Source organism: Cicer arietinum, chromosome 4 (genome assembly GCF_000331145.2).
Source record: "Cicer arietinum cultivar CDC Frontier isolate Library 1 chromosome 4, Cicar.CDCFrontier_v2.0, whole genome shotgun sequence".
NCBI classification, from domain to species: Eukaryota; Viridiplantae; Streptophyta; class Magnoliopsida; order Fabales; family Fabaceae; genus Cicer; species Cicer arietinum.
The window spans coordinates 43,966,364-43,980,780 of NC_021163.2; the positions used below are offsets into that span (position 1 = coordinate 43,966,364).

The 14,417-nt window shown below is 31.2% G+C and overlaps 1 pseudogene; it reads left to right on the plus strand.

Annotated features, from left to right (window-relative positions):
* The first annotated feature begins 7,747 nt into the window (after positions 1-7,747).
* LOC101505998 (uncharacterized) lies at positions 7,748-10,195 on the plus strand (annotated as a pseudogene).
* Positions 10,196-14,417: the final 4,222 nt, after the last annotated feature.

Below are 14,417 nucleotides of genomic sequence, written 5' to 3' on the forward strand. Positions count from 1 at the left end.
CTCTTGTACTTTCATTCAGTGCCTCTACAGCCTATAAATAGAAGGCCAATATCCCGATTCAAGGCAAGAAACTCAAGTGCTTCGAAATCCATAAATCAATCACATACATACTTGAAATTCTGCAAAACAGAGGCAATCATACTTTTTGATTTCTGTGAAATAGTTGTTGGTTCATACTCATCTATTAGCTTGCGCAATTATCATTATATCCTTTGTAAAGAATCAATTATCAAACAAGAGTTCAGAAATCTCAGATTCTGTCAAAACAATCAAATTGTAAAAACTCAAACTATAAGAGTTTCTTTATAGTTTGTTTTAAGATTACTTCCTATCAAGGTTAGATAGGTGCTGGTATTGCTTTCTGGGTGGAAAGCAATAGAGTTTGAAATAGATCAAGGTTGATCTAGACTAGGTGTTGTAAGATCAAGAAAGCTCTTTGTTTTAAACACTTAGTGGAAAATCTCACAGTGTGAGGACTGGACGTAACCCACGTTGGGTGAACCAGGATAAAATCTTTGTGTGGTATTCTCTATCCTATCTCTCTATTTATCATACTGAATTAATTAACCAAGATAAAACATAAACTAATTTTCTGTTTTCAACTAATCAAGGAACGTTCTCTGTTTTAATACAAAAACCAAAAACGTTCTTCGTTTTCTGTTTTCATAACCAAGATCAATCTTGAGTTATTTTCTCAAGTTCTAACAGGAAATTTTAAAAGGTGCATTTACAATTCAAACCCCCCTTTCTTGTAAATGTGTTACTTCAATATTGATTTCCGGCTTCAGCACCCATGCACTAAACGCGTCCTTTAGTAGTATGACAAGTAGCCCTAGTTGCATTAATTGTTGGTTCCACCTTCGGAGCCTGGCAATCCTTTGAAAATTGCCTTGGCTTCTAGCAATTGTAGCTAGGAAGACTCTTAGAGGTACAAGCATTAGCATAATGTCCCTCTTCCCCATATGGTCGGTTATAGGGCTTAACAACTTGTTTTCCTTTGTTGTTCTGATGGTTCACCTGGCTATGCCCCCCTGAACTAAAGTTCCCTCCTCGGTTGGCCTTCTTGTTCTTCATGTCCTCAACTTCTCTACATTTATCCACTAAGACATGGAAACACTGAATTTCCAATGGTAGGACAGAGTCTTGAATCTCATACTTCAGTCCATTATGGAAACGATGACACATAAATTGTTCATCAACCTCTTCATGGAAAAACCTAAAATGCCTTGACAATGACTCAAACTTAGCAGCATATGCACCCACTGTCATATTTCCCTGGTACAATTTAAGAAAATCGTCGCCCAACTTAGTCCTGGAACTCATTGGAAAGTATTTGTCTAAAAACTTCCTTTTGAACGACTCCCAGTTCACCTCCTCATGAGTTGATCCCATCAGAAGCCTTTTACTTCTCCACCAATATTCAGCATCCCCTAGTAGCAGATACGTAGCAATGTTGACCTTCACCCTTGCTTGACAATTAATCATTTCGAATATCTTTTCCACTTCTTAAATCCAATGGTCGACTTTTTCTGAACTTTCATCACCCCTGAACTTTGGAGGATTGTGACCACGAAAATCTTCCAATCCCCTTGACTCGGCAGTACGAATCTCACTTTCCCTCTTTCGAGATCCCATAGAGTCTTTGCAGCTATTTGTGCAGCAACAGAAGCAGCTATGTTATTCATTCTTTCAGCCATTTGATCATCCCTGTTGACGATGACTCTTGCTGTCTTTCCTACAAAGCCATGTTATTCATTATTTCAGGCATTGTTTCCTACACCCCGATTTTTAACAGCACGAGTGCATTTTTTTAGAAAACAACTTAATAAAATAATACGTAGTATCACAAAACGACAAAAGTCATAGATAATTACATCATAAATACAAACAAACTAAGATAGTTTTTGCAACAATGATCCAAAGTATACAAATAGAAAATAAACAGGGGTATGAGACCTATCAGACATCGCTCATACCCCTGGGGTATTCTCGGCAGACACTTGTACATAAGTATTGCTCCAAGAATACTATCCCTTCATGGTCATGTCAAAAAAAAAAAAAAGAACATGGACCCATCAAAAGTTCAATTGTCAAGGTATATCATAGATACATTCATTCCAAAACAAAATAAGTACAACCACCAAAAGAAAAACACTAAGGTCCTATAAAATAAAAACTAATATGATCATCCACTAACAACTACAATAACAACGGTGACCTCTACACACTGTACATGTTCCTTCTGACGCAGTATCTCTCTTCGAAGTAACTTCCTCCTCCTACACAGCCATTGAGGGATCAGTCTCCTCAGAAGTCAAGTCCACCCACGAGATAAGTGGTTTCGACTGTACTGGAATCTCACAAGAGTTCACTATCTCAGCTCTCTTACTTATCGTCACCATTCTCCCCGTATATGTAGCCATGCTTGAGATGGGGTCGTATACCCAAGAAGTCGAAGAATGCCGGTCAGACAAGTTTAACGATGTTTCTGTCGCCAGAGTAACAGTCGGTAGGACGAACTCGGGTATCATTTGATGGCAAAGCCCAATTTCCACAATAATGTAAAGGGTCACCAACTGAAATTAACAATTAACATTTAACAATTATGTCATGAATACAAACAATAAACACTTAGCAGTTATGGCATGATAACAAACAATAACAAAACATGTATATACATATAACATATCATAACAAACATGACTCGCTTGCCAAGCATCCTAATGAAATTCTTATATGTTAGTGCACATGATTTTAGAATTTCTAAATCACAGACCAGTACTAATTATCGAGGTGCCACCTATCACAGATCAATACGAATTACTAGAGTAGAGTCTATCATAGACCTAAACGACTAAAAATCCCCGTAAGGATAAGATTGACCAATCAGTTCATGGAACCTTATCGTGGTCCATCGCGGTCACCACTAAAACTGTGGCCTATCACAGTCACCACTAATAAGGAAATGCCTGAGCAAACTCTAACTTTTTCACAACAATTATTATGTAAATGTAGCTATTAAAAGACTCTCCTTTTAATACTCATTACACAACAATAATTTATCATACTTTTCACAGAGCACACTCTAGGCATATTCTCATCAATAAAATTCAAAACATGTAGCAACCCATATTATCAATCACGAATACATAATAATGTCAATATTAATCATCACATATTCACCCATCAATTACACATATGAGGTCCCTATGTGCAAATTAAAAATTTGGAAGGAGCCCTTACCTCAATAATAGTTTTTTCAACAACTATCACTACCATAATCAAACACAACGAAAATCTCGCTTGTGCCGACACCTTCAATCAAATAGTGTTTGACTTTGTTGAATTAATCCCTGAAATTTTATCTACTTTACAAACCCTTTCTTACTCCTAACCCCCTTAGAGTATATTTCACTAAAAGAGTTTACAACGAGTAAAGACTAATAGTATTATTTTTCACAATACCCACTTTCAACATATAAAAACATATTTTTAGAAATCAACATCCTTCAATTTTTCATATAATTCACTAACAATTAGTCGAAACGTCATAAATTACTTTTACCAAAAAATTTCACACAACCACAAATTTTCTCAAATTTGCCATAACTCATTTTTTCTTTCTCAAATAACTACAAGTTTGATTCACTATATTTTTTTAAAGACTAAAAGTTCAATCAAAGTATTTACCGCATAACAACATAATCACACAAAACTAATATCCATGAATATTTTTTCTAGTTTCAAAGTATATATATAAAAGCTTGAAACCGCAACTCACTAATCTTCCTATAATCACAAGTTCAAAAATTTGTTAATTATATGTATACATTCTTGATCATCAACCATAACCACAATTATTAATCATATGAAAATATTCTTGATCATCAACCATAACCACATCATAATTCCAAAATTAAATCTTTTTATCTCTAAAGTTATATCTCTCAACCATTAGAGCACAAAAATTCGAGTTAATAAAGTACTCTAAACTTTTTCTTTAAACTCAGTCCAAGAGTAATTAAAAGAGTATAATTTTTGACTCTAAACATATTAATTTCACAATATAACTCTTTGCTCAAACTCATTAGTTAGTTAAAATTTGAACTTTTTCACAACTTTAACAACTCTAAATTTTTTTGTAAAATTTCAACTTTAGTTCAAACTCATTTATTTGAAAATAACTCATTACATAACACAAAGGCATCAAAAATCAATTTCTTGTTTAATCATTACTAACAACATTAACAGCAAGGATTAATTTTTTTTCTTCCAAAACACCAATAACAACAACAACACAAGCACCAAATAGAAGAACACAAGACCAAACTCTAACTTGCTCTTCTTGGTTACTTCTCCAAAAGACCTCTAAATCTTTCACAAAATGACTTGGTAGCTCACTAACTTTAGAGCACCAACACTTTAAGTAAAGAAAAAGGAAAACAAATGAAACATGAAGTGTGATAGAAACAGAGGAATGGCCATGAACCACACAACATATATAAAGAGATGTGTTTTTTTTTTTCTTAACCTACCAAAAATAATTAATATAATTAAAATATTTAGATATTTCACCATTACAACATATCATTCTTACACACATCACATCACTCAATTCTCAGTTTAATTAAAAATAAAAAAATAAAATCTACTCTCGTCGCAACTCAATTAACGAATGAACTTATCAGTAACATGTGACGTGTTAAAAATTTTGTCGATAATAAAAGCTCTGTAACTTAATTAAATTACTGTATAATAAATATTTTTAATTGGGTCTCCAAATATATATATATATATATATATATATATATCAAATATATATATATATATATATATATATATATATATTAAACATATTACTAACTCTAACAAAATATATTTTTTGTACTTAATTCAGAAAATAAAAATTGGGTTAATAGCTTAAGCAATTCAACACAAAATGTACTAAAATTGCATAAATTAGATTTTAAAAAAATTCAAAGTCTTACATGGAACTTCGTTGGGACATAGGGCGGCCATGACCACTCCAAACTCCTCAATAATTTTTAAAAAAAAAAATACTAGTCATTTTATTTTATTTATAACAGACGTTTGAGTTATAATTTGTTCAATAAACATTATTTAGGCCAAATCAGGGTGGAGACATATGTTTGAGTCTAATATGTGAAGGTGACATGCTATTTGTGCATCTTTTCTTGTTACATAAACTAATCTAACCAAATGACATGCATTATGTAGATTGTATCATGTAATGTGTATATCCTCATTGTATAATGTAGGTTGGTATGTATATATGGACTAAAAGTTATTTTACCAATTTTTTAATTATTAAAATTACACTTTTTTTTAGGCTCAATTTGTAAGATTAGAATAGGGCCTCCAAAATCTTTAAGACGACCCTAAACCAAATACATCAATTTTTGTAAATCAAATTAAAATATAGATGTCTATTATAAAAAAAACCGAGGGAAATAATTTATAAAACAAATTACAAAAATAACTACTACAATTATAAAATTAAATTAAATTAAATTTCCAACCGAAATTCCAACTAATTTTTAATTATTAAAAGTATCAACTAAAATTTGATTTACTACCTCTTCAATATATTTTTTGTAAATTTACAACTAAAATCTTATATACAACTTGTTTGTTGTTATCTCATAGTTAAATAATTTTTTTTCAGATGTCTCATAATTATTTTTCTCAATTTTTTCAGATGTCTCATAATTATTTTTCTCAATTTTTTCAGATGACCAATTATGATGAATTGCATGATAAAATGGTAAAAGTTGTCTCGACAAATGAGTCACACAATGAAGATAGTGATCAAGCTTCATTTGAGGCAAATGGGTATGCCTCTTAATTTGGGGAGATGAAGACTCCAGAATCTACAGACGATGAGGGAAAACCAATGCATGTGTTCCCCTTGTATAACTCCCACTTCTATGTTTGGTGAAGTTACTCTAGAACTTGGGATGAAATTTACTAGATCGATTGATTTTAAAAACGTTGTTAAGGACTACAACATTGCCCTTGGAAGAAAATTTAAGTAAAATAAGAATCATAAGGAACATGTTAGAGTTGTTTGCAAAGTTGATGATTGTCCATGGGTTGCACTTTGTTCATTAAATAGTGTGTCTAACACTTATCAAATAAAGACATTTGTGTCAGAACAAACATGTTGCAGAGTGTTTAAGAACAAATTAACTAATACATGGTGGGTTGCAAAGAAATTTGAGCAAGCTTTGATGATACAACATGACCTTAAAAGGACACAAGCATTTGACATAATGAAAAAGGACTTCGGTGTGCATCTAAATTATAAGAAATTGTCAACGTCATTGAAAAAAGCAAGGAAAGCAGTAGAAGGTTGTGATGGGTGATTTTTGAAAGGATATTACATGGGACAACTCTTATCAGCGTTTGTTCAAGATTGAAATAATTCATTTTATGAGATTGCATATGTTGTGGTAGATGTTGAGACAAAAGAGAATCGTAAGTGGTTTTTAACTCAATTAGAAAGTGATATAGGAGACCATGTCAGATATGGGTGGAACTTCATATCAGATCAATAAAATGTAAATTTACGTTGCATGAAAATGCACGTGTATTGTGTTTTAACTAGTTATTTTTTGTAAATGACTTATTGGGCATATTTAACATAATGTCATTGTGTTTGTCTTTACAGGGGTTATTCCCTACATTGAAGGAAGTTATGCCACATGCTCGACATAGAAATTGTGTGTTGTATATTTGGAAGGATTTCATCCAGCAATGGAAGGACAAGGAATTGTGTGGCATTGTGCGGCAATGTTCAAAAAGCACTATTGAACCAGAGTTTAAAGCACACGTGGAGAGATTGAAAACACTAAATGAACGAACATGGAGTTACTTAAAGAACATTGACCCAACAACATGGGTGAAGGCCTATTACATCCATCATCCTAAGGTGGATACCATCACCAACAACATGTGTGAAGTCTGGAACAACAAGATTGTCAAGTACAAAGAGAAATTTATTTTAACAATGTTAGAAAAGTTGAGGTGTTATTTGATGAGGAGGATGTCATCCCATAAAAAGGTCTTAGCCATATGCAAGGGGATACTACCACTAGTTCAAAAAAAAGCGAATTGACAAATTGAAGGTAGAGAGCAATAAGTGGACATCTACCTCGACAAGTGAAGAGGGCCAATTTGAGGTTCAAAGACACAATTCATCAGTTGGAGTCAACATAAAATTATGTACTTGCACTTGTCATTTTTGTGGCAGCTGACATGCATGCCTTGTGAAAATGCCATTACAACTCTAGCATATTTGAATGAGAGGCCCGAGAATCATGTGCATAAGTGGTTGATCAAAGCATTTTGGGCACAAGTTTCTAGTTTTACTGTGACATTTTGGTCTGCTCAGATTTCTCTCTCCCTCTCCCTCTCTTCACTTGGGCTCTCCCTCCAAGTCGTAGCGGCCATTCGTTAACATCGCTTCTTGATCTTGATCCTCAGACTATCTCAATTTACTTCTTAGATTTTTCAGGTTCTTACTCTTTTTCTTTCCTACTTAAATAATAATTTTTTTTTATAAATAGAGTGAAAAGAACTACTACCGATTAACAAACTATAACAAAGTTTTACATGTTAATTGTTGATCTATGATATGGTGTGATACTATTTGTTAATTGTGAATTATTTTAGTTAATTTATGGATTATTTTAATTAATTTATGGTTTTTTCTAAGAATGACACGATGTTTAAACCTAAGAAAATTGATGCATTTTTCAATAAGAAAGTTTCTGACAAAGATGAAAAATGCAAAGCTTCAATATCGGCACTTGAAAAACATCCTTCCAGTGATCAAACAATTCAACCATATGAGCAGCCTTGTAAGATTCAAAAAATCACCATGGATAAATTTGATGTCAATTTTTTAGATCGTGGCCCCGAAAAACTTCTCCAAATTTGGGAATATTAAGTGAACCAAAGAGAAGAATTTGGAAGAGCTTATTTTAATTGGTGTCCCTATCAATGTGTAGTTGAAAAATATCCCCTAAATGGAGATAGACATCCAAGACGATTTCAAACATGTTGGTTCAAAATTTTCCCTTCATGGCTAGAGTACTCTTTGACGAATGATGATGCTTATTGTTTGATTTGTTACTTGTTCAATATAAAACCAAATAGGAACCCTACCAGTGATATCTTCACTAGAAAAGTATTTGATGCATGGAGAAAGGTCAATTTCATAAAGAGTTGTGTTATTCTTAAACATATTTGAGAGAATCCTTGTTCATTTCACAATAATGCAATGAAAGCATGTCAAGACTTGTTCTATCAATCTATGTACATCATAAATGACTTTAATGTCAAAGTGCCAATATAATCAGCAAAAATAGACGTCATCTAAAGAGCTCTATCGATTCAGTTCATTGGCTCACATTTCAAGCTTGTGCTTTTCGAGACCACGACGAATCACTAAGATCAAAAATAGAGGTAACTTTCTTGAAATGGTCAAACTCTTAGCATCATGCAATAATGAACTTGCAAATGTAGTGCAAGAGAATGCTCATTATAATTCAAAGAATACCACTCGTAAAATTCAAAAGGAAATTTTGCATATAATGTCTAGTAAAGTGATAAAATCTATATTCGAGAATAGATTGGGGATTCTAAATTTTGCATAATTGTAGATGGATCGTGTGATGAATCTCTAAGGGAGCAAATGACTAATATTTTGAGTTTTGTGGATAAAAACAGATTTATACAAGAACGTTTTTTTGGTTTTGTGCATGTTAAAGACACTATGGCGATCATTCTTAAAAAAGCCATTTGTGATGTTCTTTCTCGGCATGGTCTTAATGTTTTAAATATCATTGGGAAATGGTACGATGGTGCCAGTAATATGAGAGGGGAGTGGAATGAATTACAAGTATTATTTCTCAAAGATTGTCCTTATACTTATTATATACATTATTTTGCAGATAGATTACATTTTGCTTTGGTTACTGCTTCTAGAGAAGTTTTTCCTATTCATGATTTCTTTTAACACTTAATTTTTATTATCAATGTTGTGTGTTCCTCTAGTAAGCGTCGTGATGAATTGCAAAGTGCCATATTAGAAGAGATTTCAACTTGGTTGGAGATTGGTGAAATTGAAAGTAGTAGTGGACAAAATCAAATTTGCAATTTAAAACGAGCCGGAGATACTCGTTGGAGCTCACATTGTTCTTCTGTTTGTAGTATGATAAATTTGTATAATCCAACTTGTGCGGTTCTTCAAGATATTAGAAGAAATTAAACAAGTTATTCTACATGTGGTAATGCTAATGTTGCTCATAAGCTTATGAAATCCTTTGAGTTCATATTGATTTTGCACATGATGAAAGAGATTAAGGGAATTACAGATCACCTTTGTCAAGCTTTACAACAAAATCTCAAGATAGACTTAATGTAATGCAATTAGTCAACAATACAAAAAATTAATTCAAAAGTTGAGAGATGTTTGATTACTTATTTAAAAATGTGATATTATATTGTGAGCAACATGATATTGATTTCCCTGATTGTAATGTTATTTTTATACAGAACGTGAAGGGTGTGCTCGTCATCAACATGATCACATCACAGTGGGTCAACAATATAAAGTGGATCTATTTTGTGTTAAAATTGATCAACAATTGCAGGAAATGAATCACATATTTTGTGCGCAAATAATGGAGTTTTTGAGTCTAACCAATAGTTTGGTTCCTAAAGATATTTACAAAGCATTTGATATGGAAAATATATGTGCTCTTGTAAATAAATTTTATTCTCTGGAATTTAATTATCAAGAGAAAATTAATTTGAGATTTCAATTGAAACATCTTATTCTTGACGTTGTTAGTCATCCAGATTTGAATAACTTGTCGACTATGTCTCAATTATGTGAAGCTCTAAAAAAAACAGGGAAAACAAATACATATTATTTGGTTGATTGGCTAATTCGTCTTATCTTATCTCTTCTGGTTTCTACAACTAGTATAGAAAGATCATTTTCAACAATGAAGATTATCAGGAAAATACTATGTAACAAGATGGAGGATCAATTTCTTGCTGATAATATGATGCTTTATTTTGAAAAAGAAATAGCTAAAAACGTTGTTCTGATTCAATTATCGATGACTTCAAGGCTTTAAGAGAACGAATGACACAACTTTAATTTGATGTAAATGTCTCTTTTCACATATTATATTTTTATTTTGTATTGATGTTGTGTTGAATCTTTGATAAAACTATATGACTTTTATGAATTTCAGTTATAATATTTTAGTTAATATTTATCGCTCCCCAATATTTTGTGCAAGATCCGCCGTTGTATATAATATTGTATGGTTATCTATCCTCATGTAACACATGAAAATCAATTATTGGTTAAGGTTATCTATTCTCTTGTAACACTTGAAGATTAGTTATGGTTTTTGGTGATCAACCAAATTGAATTATGTTTCTCTTTGGTTAATTTCTCCTTTTTCTTTTTTTACTTCTTCATCTTTTTCATAGTTTCAATTATGAACCTTAGCTCGTGATGAAAGTGCAAACATGAGAAGGAGGGTTGAAATGTGTTTGATAAAGTTGAAAACTTTCGTAGTCGGTCCATATGAACCAAAATTTAAAATTCAGTCAAAAATCTCATGGAAATCAGATTATTTCCCATAGTTGCTGAAATTCTTGCTTGTGAAGTGGTGCACATTCATGGCATCACTGGTGAGGATAAAGTTGGTATTTGTGAACCAAGGTCCTTTAAAATGAAAAGTGCATCCATGATGTTTCATAATTGATGTAGCAAAAACAGGAATATTGGATTGATTATGTAAAACTGCTGGTAGCATGCCAATAATTGGCCAATTTGGTATAAGCACATTTCTATTGTGTCTCAAAATATAGTAGCATATGATGAAGATAATAGCTACAAATAATGTAATAATATATTGAAACGTTCCTAATTAAATTGCATGTGTTTCAAATAGTCTCTATGAAGAAGAGGATTGGGTATGAATACTCTCTAATTTTGAGTAATTTGCTTCAAGTTGAATGTATTTATATTGAAGACTTCTCAGCCATGACCCACAAGGCTTTTATGAATGCCAGCCTTTTAAATTTAAATAAGTAGTTCAAGACTCGTTTTCAGTTTTAATTAATTATTATCTTTTAATTATATTCATCTAATTAATAAGATATACATGTTTCAAATTAAGTATTATATTTCACGTTCTCTTTGTAATATTTAGGTTATTATTTATAGCCAATTTTTAATATATATATATATATATATATTAAGAATAGTGTGAAGATCTCTAACAGTAAGTTTGAGATAGGTTATTCTAAATGCATATCTCGTCTAAATTCATGTTGTGGTGTGAAAAATTTCTCTCAATTTTTATTAATTCTCCAATTTTAAAGGAATTGGACTTTAATAATTTAATATTCGACTAAAATATAAGTAAAGTACGGTGAAAAAATTGTTTCAGTTAATTTTGAACTTGAGTTTTTCTGGATGATTCATTCTTAACACTCATTAATCACTTGAAGTCAATCAATTGATTTTAATCTCAATCTTTAATACAATATATATGGTTTCATTCTTCTTTTGAAACTATCATCTCACTAGTTGTGTAGATGCCTTAATATCTCTCCAAGTCTAAAAACTCTCCTTTCTTCTCTTATATTATAGTAGTTAGGTTTGTCTCTGGGTTGAATTTGAAACTTCATTCTTATGATTCCTTTGTATTCCTTGGCTCAGCAATCGAACTCTCATTTCTTCTCTTCTATTTTAGTAGTTAGGTCAGTCTCCGGGTTTGAATTTGAATCCTCATTCTTATAATTCCTTTGCATCCCTTGGCTCACCAACCAAGTTACATATTCGGGACATATGATGGTGTTTTGATGTTACAAGCATGGCAAATACTAAGGTTGACAACTTTCATAGTCGGTCCACCATGGACCAGAATTTAAAATTCACTCAAAATAAAAATGATGACATTCTTCAGAAGTACAAGTCAACGGTTCTCTCCGTCTTTATACTTTAGACAATGACTTAATTGACATCAGTTTGACGAGTTAATTTTTTAGGAACATATTTTTTTTTCCTAATTTTTATCTAACTGACATTTGATTCAACAGGTACTTGATTTTCATGATCTCCAATTCCAAAAGCATTGTTGATCATGTTCTAAAAACAATCTTCAACCACAATTGTGTATTGAACTATATTTGAAACACTACTAGGTGAGATAGTACTAATTTCTCCTATGGACTCCTCATGATGTACCCAAAAGGTGTATCCTTTGAAAATGGGTTGTACTTTAAGTGATCATACATTACACTTCTACTCTACAGTTTTTTGAAACCACAACGTTTACAAGGGTATATAGTTTTACCATTTTCTAATTCATCTCGAAAGGAAAAATTAATAAATCCCTTTATCCTTAATCTTATTCAGTTGATGTGTGTGACTTCATAATCCATGACTTATCCATTGCTTTAAATAAGATAAGCATATGCTATTTTGAATCAAAGACACATAAAGAAGATAATTCAAATTAGTACAGAAAAAAAAGATTAACCTTAAACAAAACAGATTCACTATGCATAAAGAAATAAAACGTGCAAGAGTCATAAAGTAGATTCACAAAACAATCGTAAAGATACTTTAAAGAAATCACATTTTATTATTTAATAATTGATAATAACAACACAAACAACAACAAAAACATTTGACATGAATGTATAAAAGTACAAAACAAGCTACACACAGTTTAATTTACAAATATAGAGGTTTAAAGAAGCATTATTATTTGTTTAAAGTTTCACAATTGAAAAGTCACAGACAAAATCAGCAAATAAAACACACAATTTAGCCACGAAGACACCTTAAAAAAGTTAATGCTTTTCTTCTCAATATTAAGGTCATGAAAGAAATGTATTCAATACATGTTAGAAGCCCGTGAGATGTAGAGAGAATCTTAAACCGACAAAGAAAAAAAATTGTTGAAGAGAAAATCAGATGTTAGCTTTCATTATGTCTTTCTCAAAACTTTGGAGCAATATCTAATGAAAATAAATTAGTCACATGATTATAAGCAATGACCCTAAAGCAACCTATTATAAGTTGTTCTATTACTCCAACGAAAATTGTTTCCATATTTTCCATTATATGTACATATCTAATAACTTTATGTTACTTAAATAAGTTCCAAGAAGGTTTTTAAATTCGTAAGAATTAGTTAGTAGTTCCTCAGAAACATAATAATTTCTTTTCCATCACACCACAAGTATCACTAAATTGAGTTCTACTGAATCACATTGATTTTGAGAAAAGTTATACATTAGAGCTACCACGATTTTCACAAACTCGTCGTCAATCAAACATTTAGGCAGAAACTTCTGGCCCTATTATAATTGAACCCAAATTTAATCTAAAAATGTCACTATTATGTCTTACTTACGAACATAGATAGACAACATCAAAAATGAAAGAAATGATGTAGTGAGTTGCATCTCTACAAATATAAGCAAAGCAGTCACACAAACTCTCGTGTTTTAGATTTTTGTACAATTATTGTACCCAAAAAATGAAAATCCAAAACCTATAGTCATTGCATGTATCAACATTAAAAAAAAAAATACAAAATTCGAGTTTAGATACACAATACATTGCTAAACAAATACAACCATGAGAGTGATAAGATTTTACACAAGTATTTTTATTAGATTAGATGCTAAGATACCACTCTACAGTGAAACTAACATGAAAATTCAAAGCTACCTAACGGCCTAATAACATATTCTACGATATAGACATGAACATATTTCAAGATTACACCAAGGATTCATAACGGCTTTTTTATTATTATACCATTAAAATAATAATTAAATACCATAATACCACTCTTTTTAAATTATATATTAAACTACCACTGATTTTAAAGGTTGCATTTTTTTCTCTTAGAAGTCAGTTCTTGCTCCTACACTTTCTCAACTAAGTTTTTTTTTTTTAAAGAAAGAAGGGAAATCGATTTCTTGAATACCGATTTCTCAACATGATTTTTTTTTTTATTTTGTTATTTTTAATTATTAAATTTATTTTATCATTTATAAAATTATTTTTATTAGTAGTACTATTTAATAGGCACATATATAGGGAGTTTGATCAATTAATAAAGCCACGTTCACCCACTACGAAATAATACAACACATTATTTTTTGTTAACATCTTTCTTAATAATCTATACATTATAATAAAGCAAACATGATAAATTGGCAAGTTTGACACGTGTCAACAAACTAGAGTGTTAAGAAAATATAAGTTTCTATTAATAGAAATAATACGTGTTTATTCTTGAGAAGTTAATGGCCAATTAAAAAAATAAAAGGAATGAATT